We start from the raw sequence: 25,941 nt of genomic DNA, 5'->3' as shown, positions 1-25,941 counted from the left end.
GTTGCAGTTCAGAAAAGCAATCGATGGAGCCATGGAAGTTTATAAAAATGTCCTTACACAGAAGAAAAGGCAACGCCAGCAAGTGCCCGTCACTATGTTCCTCACCCGCAAAAAATGAGAAGTCATGGGTACCCCTAAGAGTGTGGGGAGATTTTATAAAAGATTAAATATATAAAAATAATAAAATAAATATATACAAATTATAAAAATAATTTTTTAAAATATACAGTACAGTACTGTTTCTACTTTGCGGATTTTTGCCTATTATGGGGGTGGGGGTGGAATATAACACCTGCGATAGTCAAGGGATTACTGTATATGCACACACACACATATAGGTACAGGAGTGGCTGTGTGGTAAGAAGCTTGCTTCCTAACCACGTGGTTCCGGGTTCAGTCCCACTGCGTGGCACCTTGGGCAAGTGTCTTCTACTATAGCCTCGGGCTGACCAAAGCCTTGTGAGTGGGTTTGGTAGACAAAAACTGAAAGAAGCCAATCATATATATATATATATATATAAATGTATATGTATGTTTATATTTGTGAATCAGTGTTTGTCCCTCCACCATCGCTTGACAACCGATGTTGGTGTGTCTACGTCCCTGTAACTTAGCAGTTCAGCAAAAGAGACTCATAGAATAAGTACTAGGCTTACAAACAATAAGTCCTGGGTTCAATTTGTTTGACTAAAGGCGGTGCTCCAGCATGGTCACAGCCAAATGACTGAAAGAAGTAAAAGAATATCTATATATATATGCACTAGCAGAGATGCCCGGTGTTGCCCATGTTACATGCAATTGAAGAATTAGAATTTTCTGCTATATTTTCTGTAATGAACTGGAATACCTATTATTCGAATTTCATCAAAATTGCAGATGAGGATTCTTTCCTTCTTTACACATCCTAAAAAATTCTAATCATGACACATGTACCCCATACTACTGATTTTTATGCGCAGATTCCAAAATTCCAGTCTTATGGAACCTGTTAAAATGGAGGTCATGGAGCTCTAAAATGTGGGAGTTAAGGCCTGTATTGGGGGTGGGTGTCTTAATGTCAGCCAGAGAAATGATTGTTGAGAATCTTTTTAACTTGGGTCTTATATCTTGTTTGAATTTCTTTGAAATAGGAAATATATGTATGTTCACTGGGTTTGTAAAAGAGAGCAAAGCTACAGGAAACAAAAAGACGAATGATCACAATAAGCAGTCAGCTACAGTACCCTAGTCGTTAACACTCCCACTGTAGGATTCCTCACCATACAGGTGACAGGCACAGCCTTAAGATGCATGTACAGATCTATAGCAATTGGAAGGGCGTGACTCAACTGAAATAAACATTAACAACTGTGTGACGTGAGGGCTAAGGAGAAATGAAAGTGTCACTCCTGGAATTTGCAAATGACCACTATACTGATACATAACTGGACAAAATAAATTTACAATCTATAAATGTCTTTGAATAACCAGTCACTCATCTAGGAAGGCCTTGAAATCAATGTTACCATCTGGGGACTATGTGTGACCCAGTGATAATAAAAAGACTGAAAGAAGGTGTGCAATCAAATAACTTTACTCAACACTTTGCTTGTGAATCAGTAGAGGCAAAGATGCCTCTCATTTACTTGACAATCAGAAATCACAATCTAAGTAATCTCAAAGCAAACTCTTACACTGTTGTACCATTGAATTACAAATAATGCTCATCTTTTATGCTCGGGTGACCCTACAGCTTCCAAAAGTACAACTGTATTCGTCTTTGCTTAGATAAAATGACTTAATTAATTTTGGGCGTTAAGTTCCCATGAAGGGGTCTTTCTAACTTGTAAGAAGATGAAATTTTATAAATATTACTTCATTTGTATCTAATATGTATGGTTAAAATTTCATTAACAGCAAAAATATATGAATTGTCATGGGGGTTATGGCCCTTATGCATAGAATAAAATTTCCAAATTTCATAAAGATCCATTCAGTCCTCTTAACCTAGTTTTGGATCATAAAAGAAATTACTAAAATTTGGGAGTTAAGGCCCCCATTAGGGTGTCTTAGAATCCTCCTGATAAGTGGAAACTTTGAGAATACTTCTTGATGTATGTCAATTACCCATGGTTGAAATTTCATCAACATCAAAAATTTATGAATTTTCATGGGGGTTCTGCCCCTTTTAAGCCATCTGAAATGCAAACCAAATATATTGCATTATACCCGCTCTTATGCATTGAATCTAAGTTCCAATATCCATTCAGTAATTTTGGTCCATGAAATTGTATGAAACACACAGCATTACCCTTCTCCCTAGGCTTGGATTTTGTGTTCCAAATTCCATTAGGATCGGCGCAGCAGTTTTCGTATGTGTAAGTAACACGCAAACACACATAAAGACATTGACATAATAGATATGAATATGCACACATACATATATATATATATATATATATATATATATATATATATACACACACACACACACACACACACAAAGATAAATTGAGAGATACAACTGAGTGAGCAAACAAAAATGAGACACTGCCTAGTGCTTTTTTTATGTTGATAAGCCTGGTACTTATTCTATCAGTTTCTTTTTGTCAAACCAGTAAGTTATGGAGATGTAAATAAACGAACAGCAGTTGTGAAGCAGTGATGAGGGAGAAACACAGAGACAAAGGCATACACATACACTTACATATATACATACATACATATATATATATATATATATATATATATATATATATATATATATATATATATAATGATATAATTGATTTCTTTCAGTTTCTGTCTACAAAATTCACTCACAAGGCTTTGGTTGGTTTGAAGCTATAGCAGAAGACACATGCCAAGTCACCACACAGTGGGACTGAACCCAGGACTATGTGTTTTGGAAACAAGTTTGTTACTACACGGCCACACCTCTGTATGTGTGTGTGTATGGGTGTATATATGTATGCATGTATATCAGTGTATATATATGTGTACATATTACATGTACATCTATATCATCATCATCATCATCATCGTTTAGCGTCCGTTTTCCATGCTAGCATGGGTTGGACGGTTCTACTGGGGTCTGTGAAGCCAGAAGGCTTCATCAGGCCCAGTCAAATCTGGCAGTGTTTCTACGGCTGGATGCCCTTCCTAACGCCAACCACTTCGTGAGTGTAGTGGGTGCTTTTTACGTGCCAACCGCACTGGTGCCAGACAGAGCTGGCAAACGGCCACGAATGGATGGTGCTTTTTATGTGCCACCGGCACAAGGGCCAGGCGAGGCTGGCAACGGACACGAAACGGGGCGGTGCTGGCAACGGTCGCGAAACGGAAAGTTCTCTTACATGCCACCGGCACTGGTAACACATCTGCAATTTCCATTGATCGATTTCCATTGATCGATTTCGATTCTGATCCTCACTTGCCTCAACAGGTCTTCACAAGCAGAGTTTCGACATGCCACCGGCACTGGTAGCACATCCGCAATTTCCATTGATCGATTTCGATTCTGATCCTCACTTGCCTCAACACGTCTTCACAAGTAGAGTTTTGTGTCCCAAGAAGGGAAGGTATGCATACGTAGGCTGGCTCCATCCCATGTAGAAGGCCACGGGTTATGGACTCACTTGTCCTGCCGGGTCTTCTCGCGCACAGCACACTTCCAGAGGTCTCGGTCTCTAGTCATTTCCTCAGTGAGACCTAAAGTTCGAAGGTCGTGCTTCACCACCTCGTCCCAGGTTTTCCTGGGTCTGCCTCTTCCACAGGTTCCCTCAACCACTAGGGTGTGGCACTTTTTCACACAACTATCTTCATCCATTCTCGCCACATGACCATACCAGTGCAAACGTCTCTCTTGCACACCACAACTGATGCTTCTTAGGTCCAGCTTTTCTCTCAAGGTACTTACACTCTGCCGAGTGTGAGTACCGGCATTACACATCCATCGGAGCATACTGGCTTCATTTCTAGCGAGCTTACGCATATCCTCAGCAGTCACGGCCCATGTTTCACTGCCATGTAGCATGGCTGTTCGTACACACGCATCATACAGTCTGCCTTTCACTCTGTGCGAGAGGCCTTTTGTCACCAGCAGAGGTAAGAGCTCTCTGAACTTTGCCCAAGCTATTCTTACTCTAGCAGTTACACTTTCAGCACACCCGCCCCCGCTGCTGACTTGGTCACCTAGGTAACGGAAACTATCAACTATTTCTAGTTTTTCTCCCTGGAAAGTGACGGAAGTTGGTCTCAGAGCATTTTCAGTGTTTATTGTTCCTGAGCATCTGCCACATACAAAAACCATCTTCCTAGTTAGCCTTCCTTTGACATTGCTGCATCTCTTATGTGTCCATAGCTTACACTTGGTGCATCTTATAGAGTTTCTACCTACACCTTTTCTACAGATCGAGCAGGGCCATCTACCTGAAGGTGTTTGTGATTTGTCTACCTTCCTACTGATTACGACTTTGGTTTTAGCTAGATTGACTCTGAGGCCCTTCGATTCTAATCCTTGTTTCCACACCTGAAACTTCTCCTCCAGTTCTGATAGCGACTCAGCAATTAGAGCAAGGTCATCAGCATAGAGGAGCTCCCAAGGGCATCCTGTCTTGAATTCCTCCGTTATTGCCTGGAGGACTATGATAAATAGGAGGGGGCTGAGTACTGAGCCTTGGTGGACTCCTACCTCTACCCGGAATTCTTCACTGTACTCATTTCCAACCCTCACCCTACTAGCGGCGTCCCTATACATGGCCCGCACAGCTCTCACTAACCATTCATCTATCCCTAGTTTCCTCATTGCCCACCAGATAAGGGATCGGGGGACCCTGTCGAAGGCTTTCTCCATGTCAACAAAAGCCAGGTACAGGGGCTTATCTTTGGCTAGGTATTTCTCCTGCAGCTGCCTTACCAGGAATATAGCATCAGTAGTACTTTTCCCTGGCACAAACCCAAACTGCATCTCATCTAAACTAACTCTCTCTCTAATTAGTTGGGCTATGACCCTCTCCGTAACCTTCATCACCTGGTCCAACAGCTTGATACCTCTGTAGTTATTTGTATCTAGGGCATCACCTTTACCTTTGTAGCAGTTGACTATTATACTGCTACACCAGTCATTGGGTATGACCCCTTTGTGTATCACCTGATTAACTATACGGGTGACTAGGCTATAGCCGACACTACCAGACATTTTGAGCATCTCTGCAGTGATTCCTGATGGGCCTGGGGCTTTCCCTGTCTTCATGCTTCTAATTGCCTTAGCTACCACGGAACTATCAACTCGGATAGCTGGTCCCTCTGTTGGGTCAACATTCGGCAGACTCTCTTTATCCCATTCATTTTCTTCATTCAGCAACCTTTCATAGTGGCATCTCCAAACCTCTCTCTTTGCATCCTCATTTAGCGCAAGTGAACCATCTTCCATGCGAACACACTTCTCTCCTACCACATCACGATTCTCTCTCACACACTGTCTTGCAACACGAAACACCTCCAGTCTTTGGTCCTCACGGCGCAGAACATTGGCAAATTTTTTCTTATCTGCTTCCCCTCTGGCTAAATAAACCTGTCTCCTAGCTTCTCTTTTGGCAGTCTGATACAATTCCCTGCTACCGCCATTTTTCCAGACCTTCCAAGCCTGTCTCTTTTCTCTAATAGCCCTGTCTACAATATTGTTCCACCACCACGTTATTTTGGGTCTTGAGGGGATTTTGCACCAGCCACAGATCTGGTCAGTGGCTCTCAGCAGGTTGTCCCTTAGAAACGTCCAGCTGTCTTCTACCCCCTGTGATGCTCTATCCCCTTCTACTTCGTCAGAGGCTTCAAGTAATATGTCCCTAAATCTCTGTCCATTTGCAGGATCTTTAAGCTTCCAGATCCTTCTTCTCCATATTTGTCGTCTTCTGGTTGTCCTCCTAGTCCTGATCCTAAAGTCACTAACTACCAGTCTATGTTGTGGGGTACATTCTTCACCTGGGAAGGTTTTGGCATTTATAAGCAGCCATCTCTCCCTTTGCCTTGTAAGGATGTAGTCAATTTGGCTGATATATATATATATATATATATACATCTACACAATACATGTATACATATACAGCTATACATATACATGTATACACATACATCTATATATATACATCTATATATATTTGTGAAGATGTATATATATATATATATATATATAATTAATCAATTTAGGGCAGCAAAAAATTCAATAGAAATTATTTTGCCACCAGCGGTCTAGTGAGAAAGAGGAAATAGTCAGAGACTATGAATAAATTCAACAACAATTGAGGAACGGCTACAATAGGCCGTTCGACCCACTAGAAATAGCAGCCAGGGCTCCAACCGCAAAATAGTAGTAATTCCGAAATGTAAGGAAAAATTTAAAAAATTAAAAAATTAAAAAAATTAAAAAAACATTTACAGGGTAAATGTTTTTTCTAATTTTTCCTTACATTTCGGAATTACTACTATTTTGCAGTTGGAGCCCTGGCTGCTATTTCTAGTGGGTTGAACGGCCTATTGTAGCCGTTCCTCAATTGTTGTTGAATATATATATATATATATATATATACATAATATATATGTTTACATAATATATATATATATTATATATAGTATATAAGTAAAAGGGCAGGCAACAGGTTGCCCTGCCGCATATATGTATGTATGTATATATGTATGTGTGCTTGTATATATGTGAGATAATAGTTTCACTTTAATAGTTTCAGTATTAAAGTGAAAGTATTAAAGTGAAAATATCTGACATTACAATAGAGAGGTATTATTCTTTCACTTTTGACACGTAATACTGAAATAGTGGAGAAGATATGATATTGCTGTGGGCTCACACTAGGCAAGAAGTTAAAGAGTTTTTGGGCCTGTGACACTACATGGACCCTAAGTAAGGCATGTGTGAAATTTGAATGAAATTGGTTGTGTAGTTCTCAGGTTTTAGGGATTCACACAGACAGACAGACAGACACACACATACACTCATTCTCATCTTTATATATATAGATACACAGGGTGGTCCATAAGTAGGTATACAGTTATGAAAAAGGAAAACATGTACAATACTCATTTATTTGTATCTAAAAATTAAAAGTTACGAAAGAAATATTATTATAGTTATGACAAATGTATTATTATGATTAATGACATGGAAAATATCAAAAATGCGGCTAATTTAAGGTGCTAATAATTTTAATGAATTAAGTAATATAACATTGATGTTACACTGTATACCTACTTTTGCACCAGCCCCCATCGTGTGTGTGTGTGTGTATATATATATATATATGTATAAAATATATATATAAAAATACAAAATGGGACAAGAACGCAAAACACTCAAAGAGACGACACAAAAAACGGACGGGTCATTTGAAGCCTCTAATCTTCAGTCAAGAACCGGATCCTCCTCGCAAGATTAATCAGCCGAAATTGCGAGGAGGATCTGGTTCTTGACTGAAGATTAGAGGCTTCGAATGACCCGTCCGTTTTTTGTGTCGTCTCTTTGAGTGTTTTGCGTTCTTGTCCCATTTTGTATTTTTATATATATTTTTTATACATATATTATTGCGGCGTAACGTACATCTTATTCTCTTATGTATATATATACATGGTTTCGGGTTCAGTCCCACTGCGTGGCACTTTGGGTAGGTGTCTTCCACTATAGCCCCGAGCCGACCGGAGCTTTGTGATTGAATTCGGTAGGTGGAAGTTACTGCCGTGTGTGTATGTGTGCGTATAGCTGCTCAGTGCCTCTCCGAAAGAGAGAGAGAGGGATAGATAGATAGATAGGTAGATAGGTAGGTAGATAGATGGATGGATAGATAGATAGATAGATAGATAGATAGATAGATAGATAGATAGATAGATAGATAGATAGATAGATAGAGATAAAGTAACAAACTGAGGAAAAGTAATCCTTCAAAGGGATTGTTTAAACATCCAATTCCCTGGCACTTCAGTTTGGATACCATATAAATATTGGTATAATTCAATTATAAAGATAAATTGAATAAAGAAGTGGTTTATATATAACCGAACAGTGATTATGTATATCAGAAAAAATATATAAAAATCGAAACAATTTGTTGGCCTTTAATGGTTTTTATAATTATTTATGTTATATAATATCATGTTATATATTATATTCATAGTGTTTTATATTATATTGTAATATAAATTATTGAATGTCAATAGAATATCTCTATATTTAATTTATCTTTATATATATAAATAAATACATCCTTCCATATATTGTATAATGTCTCTCACCTGCTCCCTTCCATACCTGTAAACTTGGCTTTCATGCTCTATTTTTTTTTTTTTGCTTTTCTTTCTTTATTACTCTGTGAAAATTTTGAATGTTTTTGTAACTCTTTGAGTTGCTGTGCTAAAGAAAAATTCTTATTTTCCTCCTCCTCCTCCTCCTCATCATCATCATCATCATCATCATCACTATTGATAAAATGTTTTGTGACATTTTCCTCTGAGTTCACCCCCCCCCACTGCAAATTCCAGGCTTTCTGCCTATAGCAGAAAGGATTATTATTATTATTATTATTATTTCATATTTGCACAACAGATTAAACTGTTGGAAACAAAAAAATCCTAACATTGGGTTGCAATAAGTAACCTTAGATGCCAAGAATCTTCCTAAGTATCCTTGCTCTCCTTAACACTACTGTTTCTGGAGCCTCACAAAACTACATTTTATGCCTATTTCATCTGTCCACCTGTTCAAATCTTTAAGGACAGTTCCTAATGCACCTATATCTACAGCAATACATTTCACCTGCACTTTCCATTGCCTCTGTAACTCAACGGCTAGGTCCTGGTCCTTTGCTAGTTTCTCTATATCTCTTATATCGACTTTCTCATCTTTTGGAACTCTAAAGTCAATTACCTGGCACTTTCCATTCTCTTTATCTACTACTACTAAATCAGGCCTCCTAGCTTCTATCACTCTGTCAGTTTGAATGTTAAAATCTCACAACATCTTGTATTTCTTACTTTCTAGCACTTTTTACTAGGTTCACGTTCATACTACTTATCAGTATGGTTAAATCCTAGCTTACTATATAACTCCCAATGGATTATTCTCCCTAGGTTGTCATATCTTTTGTTGTAGTCTTTCTGTGCAAGCTTACTACATTCACTAACTAAATGAGTAACGCATTCCTCCTTCGATTTACATAACCTACATTGGGAATCTACGCAATTTTTGTCAGTCTTGGCTTTTATCCAATTAGTCCTTAATGCTTGATCCAGTGCTGCTACTATCAAATTTTCTGTCTCTTTTTTCAGCCTTCCTTTCTGCAACTACAAGCATGTCTTACTATTACTATTTTCTGCCACTATCTTTAGAAATCTAGCATGCAAAGCCTTCTCTTGCCAGTCAAATATTCTTGCTTCTTTTTTTCTGGTTTTTAATCTCATTTGGCATTTTAATTTTCTTATCTCCTACTGTTACTCTAGCAGTTCTTAATAAAATGTACTCACTGTTACCCACATAGGAATCTATATCTACTTGAGCCAACTCCACACAGTCTTCTACTGATATTAATCCTCTACCACTTTCCTTTCTAAGTAAGTATAGTCTTGCTACTCCTGCTCTTGGATGAGTCCTCCATTCATATTGAATTCGTTACTAGTTCTTCTATCTAGATTTAGCAATTGAGATTTTGTCCAATCTACAAAGACTAATGAATATCTAAGTAACGACACTGCTCAAATATTTACAACCTCCACTAGAATCGGACCTTTTAGCTTCAACTTCATTAACTTCCTCACTCTTCTGATGTACTCCACAAATTTACACTTCATTTCTACTATTAGTACTCTGTCAGATTCTGATACTCCTGCTTTCAGTGATTTTAATGTCTGGCCATCTGGGAATTGGATGCCTTCACTGCTGACTACCTGTCTCTTTTTGATGACTAATATTGTGTACTTATCCATGTCAAATTCCATACGTATATTTTTGCTGAGGAATTCCTACAGCTTGTATTAAAGAATCTATCTCGTTTTTATTCTTATCAAAAAAACTTCAGATTATCCATGTAGAGCAAATAGTTAATTTTACCTTTACTATCTTTAAACTGATTGCCTGCCTTTGACTTTCATAATACTAAACTGAGGGTGAAGGTCAAACAGCACAAATATTAAAGGGGATAATGGGTCTCCCTTGAAAATTCCTCTTGATATAAACTTTCCCTAAGGCTGTGTCACTTGAGTGGAGATCTACTTTCCATTTCTTCCTGCTATAACTATTTAATTGTTGTCTGCAATACTGAATAGACTCAAACATTCACTTCTCCATGAGTGGGGGATCATGTCATAGGCTTTCTTATAATCTATTCTTGCTATTGTTAAAGTTTTCTGGATTTCACTTCTTTTAGAACTGCTTTGTCTACATATAATAGATCAGGGATTTCTCTAGCCTTCTTCCTGCAACCTTTCTGTTCTTCTGGAAGTAAATTCTGGCTGTCACGTTGCTCATAAATGCTTTCTGAGAGCATTCCTGTTAACAGCTTCCACACTAATGCTAAGCAAGTGATTGCTCTATGATAGCTAGCTGTATTACCTTTGCTTTGTCTTTCATAAGGAGTATTCTTCTCCTTCTAGTCATCCAATGAAATATGACTCCTCCATTCAGGCAATCCAGGAGTTGTTCCCTCAGTCTCCTGTGTAAGCTACCAAATTGCTTTAACCAGCACCCTTGAACTAGATCTGATCCTGGGCCCTTACACTTGTTAGTTTTAGATCTGGCTTCTTCTTGCTAACTACTTCTTATTTCACTTTCTATAACCATACTGCATCTCTGTTAAGATTAATTGGATTATCCCAATTATCATTCCAGAACTTTCTAGCTTCTTCTGCATTAGGCTTTTCATCATCATTAGTTTCTTCTACACTATTTATTTGGTGATCAAATCTCCTCTGGTCTCTCTTGAACAATCTGTTCTGTTGATACTAATCTATTCTTTTCTGATATCTGGAAAGCTTACCTGCCATTGCTATGATATGCTGTTTTAGCTCTTCCATGACTATCCTAAATATTTCTCATTGACTAAGAACTTATTCTCAAGAGAAGATTTACATCTTGTCTTTCCTAACTTATCCTGTTTCCAGGCTTTTATCCTGTTTCCAGGCTTTTATTCAACTCAGATCTTGTCTTAAAGTCTTCACTTTATTTTCTAATCTTCTTTTCCACATCTGCTCCTTCCTGTTCCTTTCTTGAGGAATACCTACTCTGTCAGTAACTACTATTCCTCCTGCATAAATCAATAAGTTAGTATAACCTATATTTTTAGTATCGATCCTGCTTTTAAGAGAATCTACTTTCCTAGTAGTATCTAGCAACTTCCTTCTATCAACACCTTTTAATGTTGGTAACTTTTTTCTTTCTTCTTTACTCATCACTTCCTTCAACTCATCTAAAATCTTCTGATCTTCCTCACTTAAGTTGCTGGTGTCAGTTTTCCCTTCTTGATTGGTGATGCTGTTATTTTTTCTTGAAGGTTCTTTGTCTTGAACTGTGTAACTTATGTTGTTTGGCTGTTTTACTACTTGATCACTGTTTATTATTATAAATTAAGTACCAGTGAAACAGTGGGGTCGATTACATCGACCCATCCCCTCCCTCAATATGGCTGCTCTTGTAGCAAAATTTGAAACCATTATTATTATTATCATCATCATCATCATCATCATCATCATTATTATTATTATTATTATTATTATTATTGTTATTATTATTATTGAGTGAGAGAGCAGTTCATGCCATCAAAGTGACATTGGGGTAAAATATACGAAGCCCAATATACCCATCATGACTACCCGTCTGATAAGGGTACACCAGGCACATGCATCACAACCATATGTGCATGACATGGTGATCTCATATCAAGATAAACAGCACATGACCTTGCAGGTGGGGCCCAGTTAGAATTTTCTTCAGGTTGAGTAGCCCATCCCGCACAAAAGGTCCCTGAATAAGGGTTGTTTAAGGATGTTGAAAGAACCACCCATGTTTCCAGAGGTGAATTATTCAAACCCCAAAGAATCCCTCTCAACACATGGCTATGATGCTCCCCCACTACTTCTGCTCGTGATCAGAGATGCACATATCGTCAGCCACTAAGGGACATGCTCAACTGGTTAAGGTCAAACAACTGACAAGCAAATCTGTGGTATTGAGCAGAATATTTGCTGTAGCCCATCTTTTATACCAAGACAAAACAATGTACATGATAACACTTCCAATCAGTTAAGATCAGAAGCCATGAGAGCCACTGCCTGGTACTGCATCAGGGCATATTATTATTGTTGTTGTTGTTTTACTTCTCAGAATTCTCAATCTTGTTTGTTCTGGTTGATTCTGTGAGAGTGGATAACAAGTCCGTTGTCAGAAGTCTCACAGTGTCTCTGTTCATATAATATAAGCTTTGATAATTGGTTGTTAGTTATCATGGAAGATATTATTATTACCTCCACCTAAGCGAAGGCGGAGGTATTGTTTTCAGTCATGTTTGTTTGTTTGTTTGTCTGTGGACAAGATATCTCAAGAACTGCTGGCTGGATTCGGATGAAATCATGACTGGCAGAAACTGATTAGATTTTGGGATCGATCTGGTACTGGACAAGGATTCTGGATTATTTGTTATATTTACTTTACATTCATGTCTTTCTCTGATTATCTTCCATGAAAGCACGCTCATAGTTTCCACGTAAATTATGGTGGCATTGCTGTTTCCAAAGTTTTATTTTCATTTCTCTATTATTAATTTACCCGTATCTCTATCTTAGTAGATGGATAAAGAAATCAAACTACATAAACAAATGGTAGTAAAACCGTTCAGAAATTAAATAACACTAACATAATAGCAATAATAAATTTAATTTATCCTGGACAATTTTTAGTTTTACCAATTTCAAATTTATCGCTCCTGTTTAAAACCTCTGACCTACTTGACAATTGCATTTCTAGCTCTGCCTTGAAGGAAGCTTTACTTCTTGGGCTCACGTTTTTGTGTGCAACAATAGTGTTAAACCGCCGTTAACAGCACCGTATGCAGGTCCTTTCCATTTTCTTTCCCGCATGGATAAATTTTTTACTATAGACCTTAATGGTCGTAAAGACACTATATCAGTGGATAGACTAAAAAAAGGTCTGCTTAGAGAAAACTGACCCTGTTCCCACTGCAGATGACACATGCACAGCATTACAAACACGGCCTGCACACCCACCTTCACATTCCATGACTACCATTGGAATCGATCAGGTACCAGACAAGCCTTCTGGATTATTTTTCCAGGTTGTTTTTACTTAATTTTTGAGTTCATTTTTTAGTATTCTTGTTAGTGAGAGCAGTCGAGTTTATTTCAGATATTCTCATTTTAAAAATCATTTCTGGCTAATCGTTGAGTGCTCTTGTTATTATTTTCATTATCATTTTCTTTCAATTCTGTTTCCATTTCTTGCTGAGTGTCTTCTTGACACCTGGGGCAGAGAAACACACCAGATTGTTCAGCTACAAAGTCATGTGATAGAAAAAGGAAAGAAGGAAAAAAAAGAAAATAAAGGGGAGAAAAGGAAGAAAATTCACAGCGACAATGCTCTTCTCAATACATGTGACCAGTTTCCAGTTAAGACAATCTTTTGCCCTTCCTGCATGGATGGTAAGCCAAAGATCATCCACAAATAATTTTCAGTTCCTTTTTTGATCATTCCAAGTGCTCCTACAATTACTGGTATTGTAAATGTCTTGAGATGCCACCTTTTTTAAATTACAATCAGCAGATCTTTATATTTTCTGAGCTTATCAAATTCTTTTGCCAAACTATTATGGTCACAAGGTATGCTCATGTCAATCAATAAACAGATATTATTGGTTTGGTCTTTCACAACAATGTCTGGTTTATTATTATTATTATTATTATTATTGTTATTTACTTTTAATCTGTATGTTTGTTACAGTCACTTGCTGATCACACCCAGCGTCCTGGGGCGAGTGAAGGATAAGAGATGTTACAGTATGACTGAAAGCTTGGGGAGGGGAAGTGGCTGGGGCAGTAGTAAAATATCTTCATGTAATAAAACACAGACATTTAAATTGATAGGGTCTTTCTGAGGATGTGAGCAGAACTTGTCAGCACAATCTTTTGGATTTGTCTGAGACATGGTTCTCCTGGGATGTTATTTAGATGTTTCTGACATCCCATTTTTATCATATCTAGGACACCTACAATAACAAGGACAGTTCTTGCTTTAAGTTGCCACAGCTTTTGTATTTTCAATTTCCAGGTCCTTATATTTACTTAATTTGTCAAATTCCTTGACAGATATATTTTTTATCAGTGGGAACACTTACATCTATTAGTCTACAAATATTTTCTTGCCTGTCTTTAATAATTATGTCTGGTTGATTAGCCTGGATTGTTCTGTCGGTGTTCACTGGAAAATCCCAGAGGATAGTGACATTTTTACCTTCAACAACTGGCTCAGCAAGAGTGCTGATTTTGTAGTATTCACATATTTTCCAATTATTATCATTATTATTGTTGTTGTTATTATTATTATTATTATTATTATTATTATTATTATTATTATTATTATTATCATCATCATTATCATTCAGTAGTTTTATTTTTATAATGTGCTTTCACTTCACTACCGAGCGCAGCTCTGTGTGCCTTGGGTATGTGCTGTGGTTTGTTCTGATGCTCTGATGGTTACTGTATTGAAAGTGTTCTGCATAGGATGTGTGCAGTGCCTAGTGGTGCAATTTTCTGTATGTTATATGTGTTTGTAAGTCCTGGTGTTTTTGTTATGTGTTATTATTACTATTATTATTATTATTATTATTATTATTATTATTATTATTATTATTATTATGATTATTATGATTATCATCATTGTTTTACATTTCAGAGCATTTGATCTTGTTTGCTCTGGTTGATTCTGTGAGAGCAGACAATCGCCTGTTGTAAGAGGTGTCACAGGGTCTCTTTCTGCACATTATAAGCTTTGATACTTGGTTGTTAATTATCATGAAAGACATTCGACATCCAAGCATCAATCTTCTCCCAACAGAGCAGTTTTTTTGCCCTTGCTCTGCTCTCATGTCAATTCTGATTTGTCTGACATATTTCTTGAACCTGGTTGTCAGTGCTACGAGTGCCCCATACAATCACTGGAATGACAAACACTCTCCCGACACTCTCCTCATAGTCCACATTCTTGCAATTTCGTCTTTTAGTATTCTGTACTTTTTGATCTTTTCTATTTCTTTGTCACTTATGCGTGCATCTCCAGGTATTCCAATAACTATGATCTTGGTTTCCTTTTTTCCTTTATCTACGACATTATCTGGTCTCTGAGCATCAACTAGGGAGTCACATTGGATTGTAAAATCCCACAGTATCTTATATTAATTGTTTTCTGGTTCATGTTTGTACCATTTCCATGCTCTCTTCAGGCCATACTTTTCACATAGCCTCCTGTGGACAAACTTAGCCATGTTATCGTGCCTCCTTTTGTAGTGCTTTTGGGCCATCTTGCGGCACTCAATCGCAATGTTTGAGATTGTCTTGTTTCTGCTGCCACACATCCTACAAAGGGGCAATTCATAACTCTTATCTATTTGGAACAAGGGGATCCACTGCAAAACAAAAATTCATCATGTGGCAGTACGACTCCACATGATGATGTTGGTTGGCAGACTGATGATGCCTGAGGATCACATCAAGTGGCTTCTAGTGGTGGAAGCCTGAACTACAATGGGTTTGTCCCACAGAGAATGTTTCCAGTTACTTTTGGGTACCCCCTCGTATTTATTCTTCTTTTATTTGTCAATATAAACACATAAAACAGCTTTGAGAAATCGTGCAGCACCCATGAAAAATAAAGGTAAAAATGAAAACTACAAAACAAATAAAACAAACACAGAAATTAACAAGAATACTGGAAAGCAAGTCTTCCGTGTTTTTTTTTTTTTAAAAAGGATCTTGCTGTTAACAATGGCACAAGCGTGAACAAATGTAGTGAATTTTTCTAACAACAAAAAGCCAAAACAACTACAGTACTCTCATATACTAAACAAAAAAAAATGCCAAATTCAAATTTGATTGGAGAAATAATTTCTTCTTTTGCAGATACATCAAAGAGACCAGTTCTAGACATGCAGCACCATTTTGATGAAAGGGTTTACATGTTTACACTTGTAAAAATTATGAGAGAAAAAAAGGGTATTTTTTCTACCTGAATTTATGACACAGGCATGAGAAAGAAAGAGGGTATCTGATCTGTATATTACCAATTCCACAGAGGTCTTTCTTGTGCAATTCAATGGACAATTTAAGCATCTCTCATTAATGCAAGAACTGTGAACTCCTGCAAAAGATGCTGAAGTACCTAGGGGTGCTATATGTGTTGTTTTAAAAGTGATGATGGTATGTAATGATAAACTTAATTAGCGGCCCTTCCTTACCTACAAACTAATCTCGCAGTATTTCAGGTTAAATTGTAAAGGATAAAAGGGACAATACCAAAACCTAGTTTGGGGTTCACTTTCATAATACAATACATCCAGTGGTCAACACTGATATGGGGTCAGGTGATATGTCAGTATGGATGTAATAGTCCTCCTGACTTTCCAAGAGCACATAAAAAGCACCAACCGATCATGGCCGTTGCCAGCCTCCCCTGGTACCTGTGCCAGTGGCACGTAAAAAGCACCATCTGTACGTAGCCGATGCCAGCGCCGCGCCAGTGGCACGTAAAAATCACCAACCGATCATTGCTGTTGCCAGCCCCCCCCGGCACCTGTGCCGGCGGCACGTAAAAAGCACCCACTACACTCATGGAGTGGTTGGTGTTAGGAAGGGCATCCAGCTGTAGAAACACTGCCAGATCTGACTGGAGCCTGGTGCAGCCTCCTGGCTTCCCAGACCCCGGTCAAACCGTCCAACCCATGCTAGCACGGAAAACGGACGTTAAATGATGATGATGATGATAAAATAATCCCGGAACTATGTTTTGTAGTGGAAAGCAAGAAGAAAGCCTTCTGGATGCTTGTTCAGAGCAGAAAGTCCTGTTGCTACACCTATAGTAGTGAAGGTAATTTAAGGGTTTAAGTCCAGAAGAACTGGACACAACTGGACATGTGTTTCTGTCTCAATAGCTAAACCCTAACAGGACTTTTGAGAAAGCAGCAGTAGCAGTGTATGGGGAGTTCTGTTGGGTTTAGGGCACTACAAGGCACAGGTCTGGAACTGTTAAAATAAATCATCTTGTCCCCTTGCCCAAGAACTGACTGAGAGGCTATAAGCAGTTGTGTAACCCCACAGTCTTAGGATAATAAAGAGGAGATAAAAAACAAGCAGATGTTGGAGATTGCTGAAGACTTAGGACAAACAGGAGAAGAAAATAAAATTTTAAAAAAACTTAAGAGAAAGAGAATAACTTCAGATAATTAATTTCAGATAATTAACTTTGTCTTGTTCATCCACAGCTATTTTGTAACATCTCTGTCATAACACTCATTCACTGTAATGTAGCTAGTAGCCTCTGTGGCTAATAAAAAAACATTATTATTATTATTATTATTATTATTATTACTATTACTATTACTTAAATTATTATTGTCGTCATCATCATCATCATTATTGCAGGCGGCACGCTGGATGAAATGCTTAGTGGCATTTCACCTGTCGCTACGTTCTGAGTTCAAATTCTGTCAGAGTTGACTTTTCCTTTTATCCTTTTGGGGTTGAGTAAATAAGTACTAGCTATGCACTGAGGTCTATGTAATCAACTTAATCCCCTCCCCCAAGCTGCCCTTGTGGCAAAAATTTGAAATCATCATCATCATCAACATCATCATCATCATTATTATTATTATCATTAATATTATTATTATTATTATTATCATTATCATTACTATTATTATTATTATCAAGGCGGTGAGCTGGCAGAACTGTTAGCACACCAGACAAAATACTCAGCGGCATTTCATCTCTCTTTATGTTCTGGGTTCAAATTCCACCGAGGTCAACTTTGCCTTTCATCTTTTCAGGTTCAATAAAATAACTAGCAGCTGAGTTGTTGGGGTCAACGTAATTGGTCTGTCCCCTTCCCCTAAAATTGCTATCCTTGGGCCAAAATTGGAAACCAATAATTCCAAATCTCTGTAGCACCTGCAAAATGCACCCCTGAAGGCAATTTTCTTTTGCTTATTCACTTTTACACACATACCTCCACCCAACTCTGCCACTATTCATTCTGTCCCACCACCACCATCACCACCAAGACAGTATTAAATACTTCACAACACTTCTTCTTAAGGCAATAATCCACAGCAATTCCCTTCTCAGTCATGTTTTGTTCAACAAGGATCAAATTGTGGTTATCATATACACAACTCCCTGCTTCACTCAAATTATTATACATCACCACACTGTAGATTTCATTCTCCAGTTATAGGGGCCACTTTAGGACCTTGGCCTTGCAAGTTATGAAGGGATCTTCACAGGTGCTGGTACCATTGAAGGGGAACACAATACCTATTTCTTTACTACCCACAAGGGCTAAACACAGAGTGGACAAGCAAGGACAGACAAACGGATTAAGTCGATTATATTGACCCCAGTGCATAACTGGTACTTATTCAATCGACCCCGAAAGGATGAAAGGCAAAGTTGACCTCGGCGAAATTTGAACTCAGAACGTAGCGGCAGATGAAATACCTATTTCTTTACTACCCACAAGGGGCTAAACACAGAGGGGACAAACAAGGACAGACAAACAGATTAAGTCGATTATATTGACCTCAGTGCATAATTGGTACTTATTTAATCAACCCCGAAAGGATGAAAGGCAAAGTCGACCTTGGCGGGTTTTGAACTCAGAACGTAGCGGCAGACGAAATACTGCTGAGCATTTCGCTCCGCATGCCAACATTTCTGCCAGCTCGCCGCCTTGCAATACCGTCTGTAAAGCGGTTGGCGTTAGGAAGGGCATCCAACTGTAGAAAGCATATCAAAGAAGCCACTGGAGCAAGATACAATCCTCCAGCCTCAGATCCTGTCAAACCACCCAACCGGAACCATTCCAGCCTGATGGATGATGATGATGATGATGATGATGAAGGCAGGATGCTTATGGTTGGGATGCTGTTTAATGATAGGCTCAAGGTTGACCTGGGGCTAAACAACAACAGCAACAATTTCAAATTCTGGCACAAGGTCAGGGGAGGGTGTGAGCCAATTACATCGACCCCCACTGCTTAACTGGTACTTATTTCATTGACCCGAAAAGGATGGAAGGCAAAGTCGACCCACAACAGCATTTGAACTCAGAACGTAAAAGTTGGAAGAAATGCTGCTAAGCATTTTGTCTGGCACTCTAATGGTTCTACCAGCTCACCCATCTTAACAACAACAACAACAACAACATGGCGACCCCTGTTGTACTCTTTCGCCCCAACTTTCTCTCACTCTTTCTTCCTGTTTCTTGTCCCCGACTTCCTACGGAACTGCTGAGCCTGGATGCGCATTCATCCATCCGTCGATGCTCTTGGTGTCGGGGGTTGGCCTGCTTTCTCTTCTGTGGGTCTTACGAATAGCAAAGGACCACATTTCGGACTTCTCCCACCTGGGATGAAGACCGCTTCGCTCAACAAACAAACAAACAAACAACAACAACAATAACAATAGGTAGACGCTAAGAAAGAAGCTTTGATATGGTCGCCGGACTTGCTAAAAAGAGCAGCCAAATCGGTCTCAAAACAAGCACCCCAGCATTTTAAAAAGGAATGGATGGATGCATTTGATAATGTAGTAATAGATACCCATAAAAGGATGGATGGTCACAGCTGGAATGTCATTGATCATAGTTAACCAGTGACTCAACAATAGATGCTACAAACGAGCAAAGGGACACCCCGACCCCTACCAACCTACGTGCTCACCTGACCTGTTAGAAATAACAGCCAAACCTTCTGCAAATCCCACGTTATTCTTGTTGCTGTTTAACCCTAGGTTGGTCGCTGACTCAACAGACCTATAATCATAATCGGTCAAACAGTGACTATTCAGGATTATGTTTTCCAATGTGTACCCATAGTGAGGGGTCAAGGGGTGCATTTTCCCTCGGGTGACACTTTAAAGGGGACAGCACTTTTGGGTTTAGTGTATAAGCCCGTATAGGCACTCAGGAACTCAGGAGCTTGAACAGGCAAACTCACGACTGCCCCCTGGCCGTACATAGTTTAACTGTCACTGATGGGTCATAATGTGTATATCCCCTCTTAAACAGTGAGGTGTGATTTGAAGGACATTTGATTGCTGCTATTTCTAGCAGGCATAAAGGTTGAGCTTCTCTCTGCTTATAAGGTCGTCAGTCAAGTTATTGTTGCTGTCGCCGGCGAAGGCAATGAATACCCACAGCCGATGTTTAGGGTTTGGCTTTTTGTTGCGCCGAAAACGGGTCGTTGTGTGTATTCTTTATCTCCGCCGCCGCCGTCGACATCTTCGTTGTTGTTGCTGTTAATATTACCATCGTAGTTAAGGCAGCAGGATCGTTAGCACGACCGGACGAAATGCTTAGCGGCATTTCATCCGTCTTTACTTTCTGAGCTCAAATGCTGCCTTTCATCTTTTTTCGAGATCGATAAATAAAGTACCAGTCAAGTATTCAATTGTCCACCCAAAACCCCTCAAAATTTCAGGCCTTGTGCCTATAGCAGAAAAGAAAAGACATAGAAAGGCTATTGTCGTCGTTGGCACCTTTCCTACTTTGTTGTTTGTTTGTTCCTTCTCGAGCCATGCCTGGCTCATAAGGGCCTGTTTCCCGGTTTCTTGGCGTATAAGTTCCCCATCTGGACGGGACGTCCGTCCATCGCAGGTAAGCTGCAAGATGCAGGAGGAAAGAGTGAGAGAAAGTTATGGCGAAAGAGTCAGCTGAAGTTTCGCCATTACCTTCTGCCGGAGCCGCGTGGAGCTTAGGTGTTTCGCTCAATAAACACACACATCGTCCGGTCTGAGATTCGAACCCGCGATCCCTCGACCGCGAGTCCGTTGCTCTAACCACTAGGCCATGTGCCTCCACCTTTCCTACTTTGCATCATATGTTGCGTCATTAGCGCCTGTTCAGCACTGAACGAGCAGTTCCATGATCAAAGATAGCCCAACCGTGACCATTCCTTCCTTTCTGTCTGTCCAGGACTCCAACAGAAGTACGTTCGCCTCTTCTTTTTTATTCCTTCTTTCTAAGGTGGAAAACTTGGCAGAATCGTTAGCGCGCTAGTGGGAAATTCATATGGCATTTCGGCCGTCTTTGCGTTCGAATCCTGCCGCGATCTATTTTTGCTTTTAGTCCTTTCGGGGTCGGTGGTATCGACAAATCCCATTCCCAAATTTCCGGCCTCGTGACTATAGCGGAAAGGGTTAATTCTTCTTTCTAAGACGGCAAACGGATAGAAGCGTTGGCACACCAGACAGAATGCCTTAACGGCATTTATTACATCTTTGTTCCGAGTTCAAATCCCACCGTGGCCAACTTTGCTTTTCATACTTTTAGGGTCGATAAAATAAAGTAGGAATCAAGTTTGGGAGCGATGTAATCGATTTGCTTCCTTACACACACACACAATTGCTATCTCTGTGCAAAAATTAGAAAGAATTATTTCTATATTTCTAAAGATTATGTCTCAGATTTCCCCCTGTCTGCTGAATGGGCCAGGGAGGAACGGAGTAAACGATTTCAAGGGAGAAATAGAACTAACGCAGGTGAGGAACTGAAGAGATACGGTATGTGTATATGTGGGGGGTGGAACCAATTAGTGACGGAATAAGGTTTATACGGGTGACCCACACCGTTAACAATGGTAAATTGCGGAATTAGCAGCACTTTGTCACATCCTACCATTGATTTGTCTCGGTAACAAGGGAAAACCAAATTCCAATACATTTTTGTCTTTAAAATCGATAATAATTGGAGCATCTCCACATTCTATACTCGCACGCCCAGCATACACATATATATATAGGGAGAGTTCCTATATATATATATATATATATATATATATATATATAATATATATATATATATATATATATATAATATAAATGAGGGTGAAAAATCGATATTAATTTAATACCATTAATTTAACACCAAGTGGCTTAGCACAAAAAACTACGGAGAAAATACAAATTTATACATAAATTATTAGAGAGTTATCCACTATGTGGATAACTCTAGTGCTAAAAATAGCTCCGAAGCAACCACAGAAGATCTGTTTCCAACTAGAATCAACATACATTTAACGGAAGGAAAGTGAAATACAACGAATAAAATAGATTGACTCTATACAATTGTTTCATTACTAATGTAATATGTAGTTTTACTTACACTTACATCTATAAATCTTCGGTAGGGTTTGTCAGAAATGCAATTAATTAGATCGATATATATATATATATATATATAGGGAGAGTTCACGAAAAAACAACAAAAGACGAAGATAGGTGGTGTACAAAACAAACAGATGTATTAGTGTAATGCTCAGGAATAGAAAAAGTCTTTTACGTTTCGTGCCTACGCTCTTCTACAGAAAGGGACACAGAAAATGTCGTCTTCGGTTCAATCCCACTGCGCGACGTCTTGCACAAGTGTATTCTACCATAGCCCCGGACCGACCAGTGCTTTGCTTATACGTACATACATACATAATACACTTACACACACATACATAATACATACACATACATACATACATAATACACATACACACACACACATATACATACATACATACATACATACATACATACATACATACATACATACATACATACATACATACATACATACATACATACATACTTGCTTGTTATCAGTCGTAAGACACTTGTTGTTTTCACCGTTAATGCTTCTGTATTTCATGTTTCTGTATTCCATTATTTTTTTGTTTTTTTATATTCGTCCCTTTTGCTGTCCTGGTGTCCGTATGCATTCGATCCTTCTTCCAGGAAATCTACGCTCCCAGCTTAGTTTTTCTAATGCTCGTTGCTTAGTTTTTCTTGGAGGGCTGGCCGTGATCTAGTAATCTCAAGATTAATTAGCCGAAATTACTACGATGATCCGGTTCTTGACTGAAGACTGAGGGTTTCGAATGTCCTGTCCGTGTTTATTGTATCGTCTTCTAAGAGTTATACGTTCTTGTCCATGTTGTATTTTTCTACATACCTTTACATACATACATACATACATACATACATACATACATACATACATACATACATACATACATACATACATGCACGCATGCTTGTATGTATTTATGTATGTATGTATGTTTGTGTTTGTTCCTCACTACTGCTTGACAACCGGTGTTGGTATGTTTACGACCCCGTAACTTAGTGGTTCAGAAAATATGAGACCGATAGAATAAGTATCAGGTTTGAACCAAAAAAAAGTATTGGGGTCGATTTGTTCGTGAGTCGAAACCCTTCAAAGCGGTGCCCCAGCATGGCCGTAGTCTTACAACCGAAACAAGATAGAAGTTGTTTAATAAAAACTCTGACTCAGTTCTATAAGTTGTAGTTTGGTCGGTGCCTGTCTCATCGGAAATCAGAAGACCGTCTGACCGAACTTTACCTCATGTCCTATCAAAGCCAAATGGTTATCAAATAACTTTTACCTTTTCCTGATCTCTCTCTTTCTCTGTGTGTGTATGTATATATATATATATATATATATATATATATATATATATATATATATATATATATATATATATATTATATATATATATATATAGGGAGAGTTCACGAAAAAAAAAAAAAAGACGAAGTCAGGTGGTGTATAAAACAAACATGTATTTCTATAACCCTCAGGAATTAAAGTCTTTTACGTTTCGTGCCTACGCTCTTCTACAGAAAGGGATACAGAAAGAAACAAGGAGAGAATAAAAAAAATGTGCGTATATATATAAAACTTAGATATGTTTCGACCAAAGATTGGTCCAGGCCATGTTTTACTTAATAGCACCACCTGATAGGATTATCTAAATCCTGTTTAAGTCAAGTTTTGTTTATGGTCCATTCAAGTAGTGAGTTCTTGTTAATATATAAATGGATGAATGAATTATCCTTTGTTTTCAGTTAACACGGAAAATTCAATAAACAGTTACCAGGGTAGCAAAATTCACGCAAGTAACAAGGACGTAGCGACCTATTCAAAGATAGAAACTCCGGGTTAATGTGCAGTAATTTGAGTAGTATAAGTAAATAAATGGAGTTGAACGCAGGTGTTATTCAAATTCTTTTACTTTCGACATATGTTTCGAAGACAATGTATAAGCGGTGTAAAAGGAATAAGCGGTGTAAAATAATGTAATCTTCACATCAGGAAAGAAGAGAACCTTTGGAATAAAACCAATGTTGTCTTCGAAACATTTGTCGAAAGTAAAAGAATTTGAATAACATCTGCGTTCAATTCCATTTATTTACTTTTATATATATATATATACAGAGAGCGAGGGTGGGGGGCAACCAGTGTATCGGTCTTTGGTCTGGACATGTAAGGGTCCCGTGAATTACTGACGGTAGAATGGGGAAAGGAAACCCCCTTTGCTCTTCCCAGGTGGGAACTGAAAGCAGCATCGATTTTTTGCCAAATTGTTCTCGGAGGTCGTACCTGTGTGTGTGTGTGAGTATGTAATATCAAAGTGTAAAAAAAAAAGTCCCACCACGCGTCCAACAAGTAACTTTATGTTTTTATGCTTTAGTTTATTTATTTTAGATTTCCAGTCAGTAATTACGACTCATAAATAATTACAATCTGTTGTAAGACGTCGAGTTGGCATTTTGTCCGTCGTTACCTTTCTGAGTTCAAATTCCGCTGAGGTCCGACTTTGCCTTTCATCCTTTCGGGGTCGATAAAATAAGTGCCTGTTGTGTACTGGGTTCGATGTAATCGACTTAATCCCTTACCCGAAATTGTTGGCCCTTGCCAAAATATGAAATCAGTAACTCCGATCTATTCAGTCAAGGGTTCTTATCCGGGGTCCATAAAAGATTTTGTTGTTAAAATTTATGTGCAGTGAATTACATTTTTATGATATACAAAATATTTAAAATCATTTTTAAAATACAATTCCTAATAATATTTCATTCTAAAAATACATTAGGATTTTTCTTTATATCCAGCAGATGGCTCTGGAGGTCCAGGAGAATGAAGCCGGAATCAAAGGGGTCGATAGGGGGGAAAATGGTTGAGTAACATATTAATTAAATAAGAACTTTTCTATTCTAGGCACAAGGCCCGAAATTTGAGGGCGGGGCGGGCAGTCGATTAGATGAACTCCAGTACTTAATTATCGACCTGGTACTTAATTTATCGACCCCGAAAGGATGAAAGGCAAAGTTGACCTCGGTGGAATTTGAACTCAGAACGTAAAGACAGACGAAATACTGCTAAGCATTTCGCCCGGCGTGCTAACGATTCTGCCAGCTCCCCGCCTTATTAATTAAATAAGAAAGAATGAACTTTTTGGCGATTTTGTGGAGAAAAGTTAATGCTCAGCTTGGATGAGAAACGAGTTAAAGACACTTTTAAGATTTCTGTTCCGAATAGATATAATTTTAAAGTCCAAATAGTTCAAAATTCAAAGGGGGAAAAATGAATTAAGAAAAAACAGAAAAAATTATAGGAAAAAAATGTTATTGTGTACCGATGTGATTTATGTAATTAATGGAGATAATTACGGTGGATTATTAGCGGTTTATTTATAGAACAGCTTCAAAAGTTAAAGAATTTATTACACATACATACATACATACATACACGTATATACATGTGTACACATATATACATAAAGATACATGCATGCATACATGTGCAGACATACACATGCATAATTACATGCATGA

At 38.4% G+C, this 25,941-nt stretch overlaps 1 protein-coding gene and 1 long non-coding RNA gene across 5 annotated transcripts in view; one reads left to right on the top strand and one right to left on the bottom strand.

The window, feature by feature from the left end:
* LOC115219081 overlaps positions 1 to 17,451 on the top strand; it is a 69,655-nt gene extending 52,204 nt beyond the window's left edge. For 2 of the 3 annotated variants that reach the window (XR_003882288.2, XR_005001815.1), the window contains exon 3: positions 16,162 to 17,451. This is a non-coding gene — a long non-coding RNA (uncharacterized LOC115219081). The remainder of the gene's footprint in view (positions 1 to 16,161) is intronic. The other variant, XR_005001816.1, reaches the window with a different exon arrangement.
* LOC115219080 (cytochrome P450 3A24-like) overlaps positions 1 to 25,941 on the bottom strand; it is a 119,868-nt gene that overhangs the window by 91,654 nt on the left and 2,273 nt on the right. The gene's annotated exons all lie outside the window — the stretch shown is intronic.

Source organism: Octopus sinensis, linkage group LG14, assembly GCF_006345805.1.
Source record: "Octopus sinensis linkage group LG14, ASM634580v1, whole genome shotgun sequence".
In the NCBI taxonomy this organism is placed as follows: Eukaryota; Metazoa; Mollusca; class Cephalopoda; order Octopoda; family Octopodidae; genus Octopus; species Octopus sinensis.
This window is presented reverse-complemented; position numbering and strand designations above follow the sequence as displayed.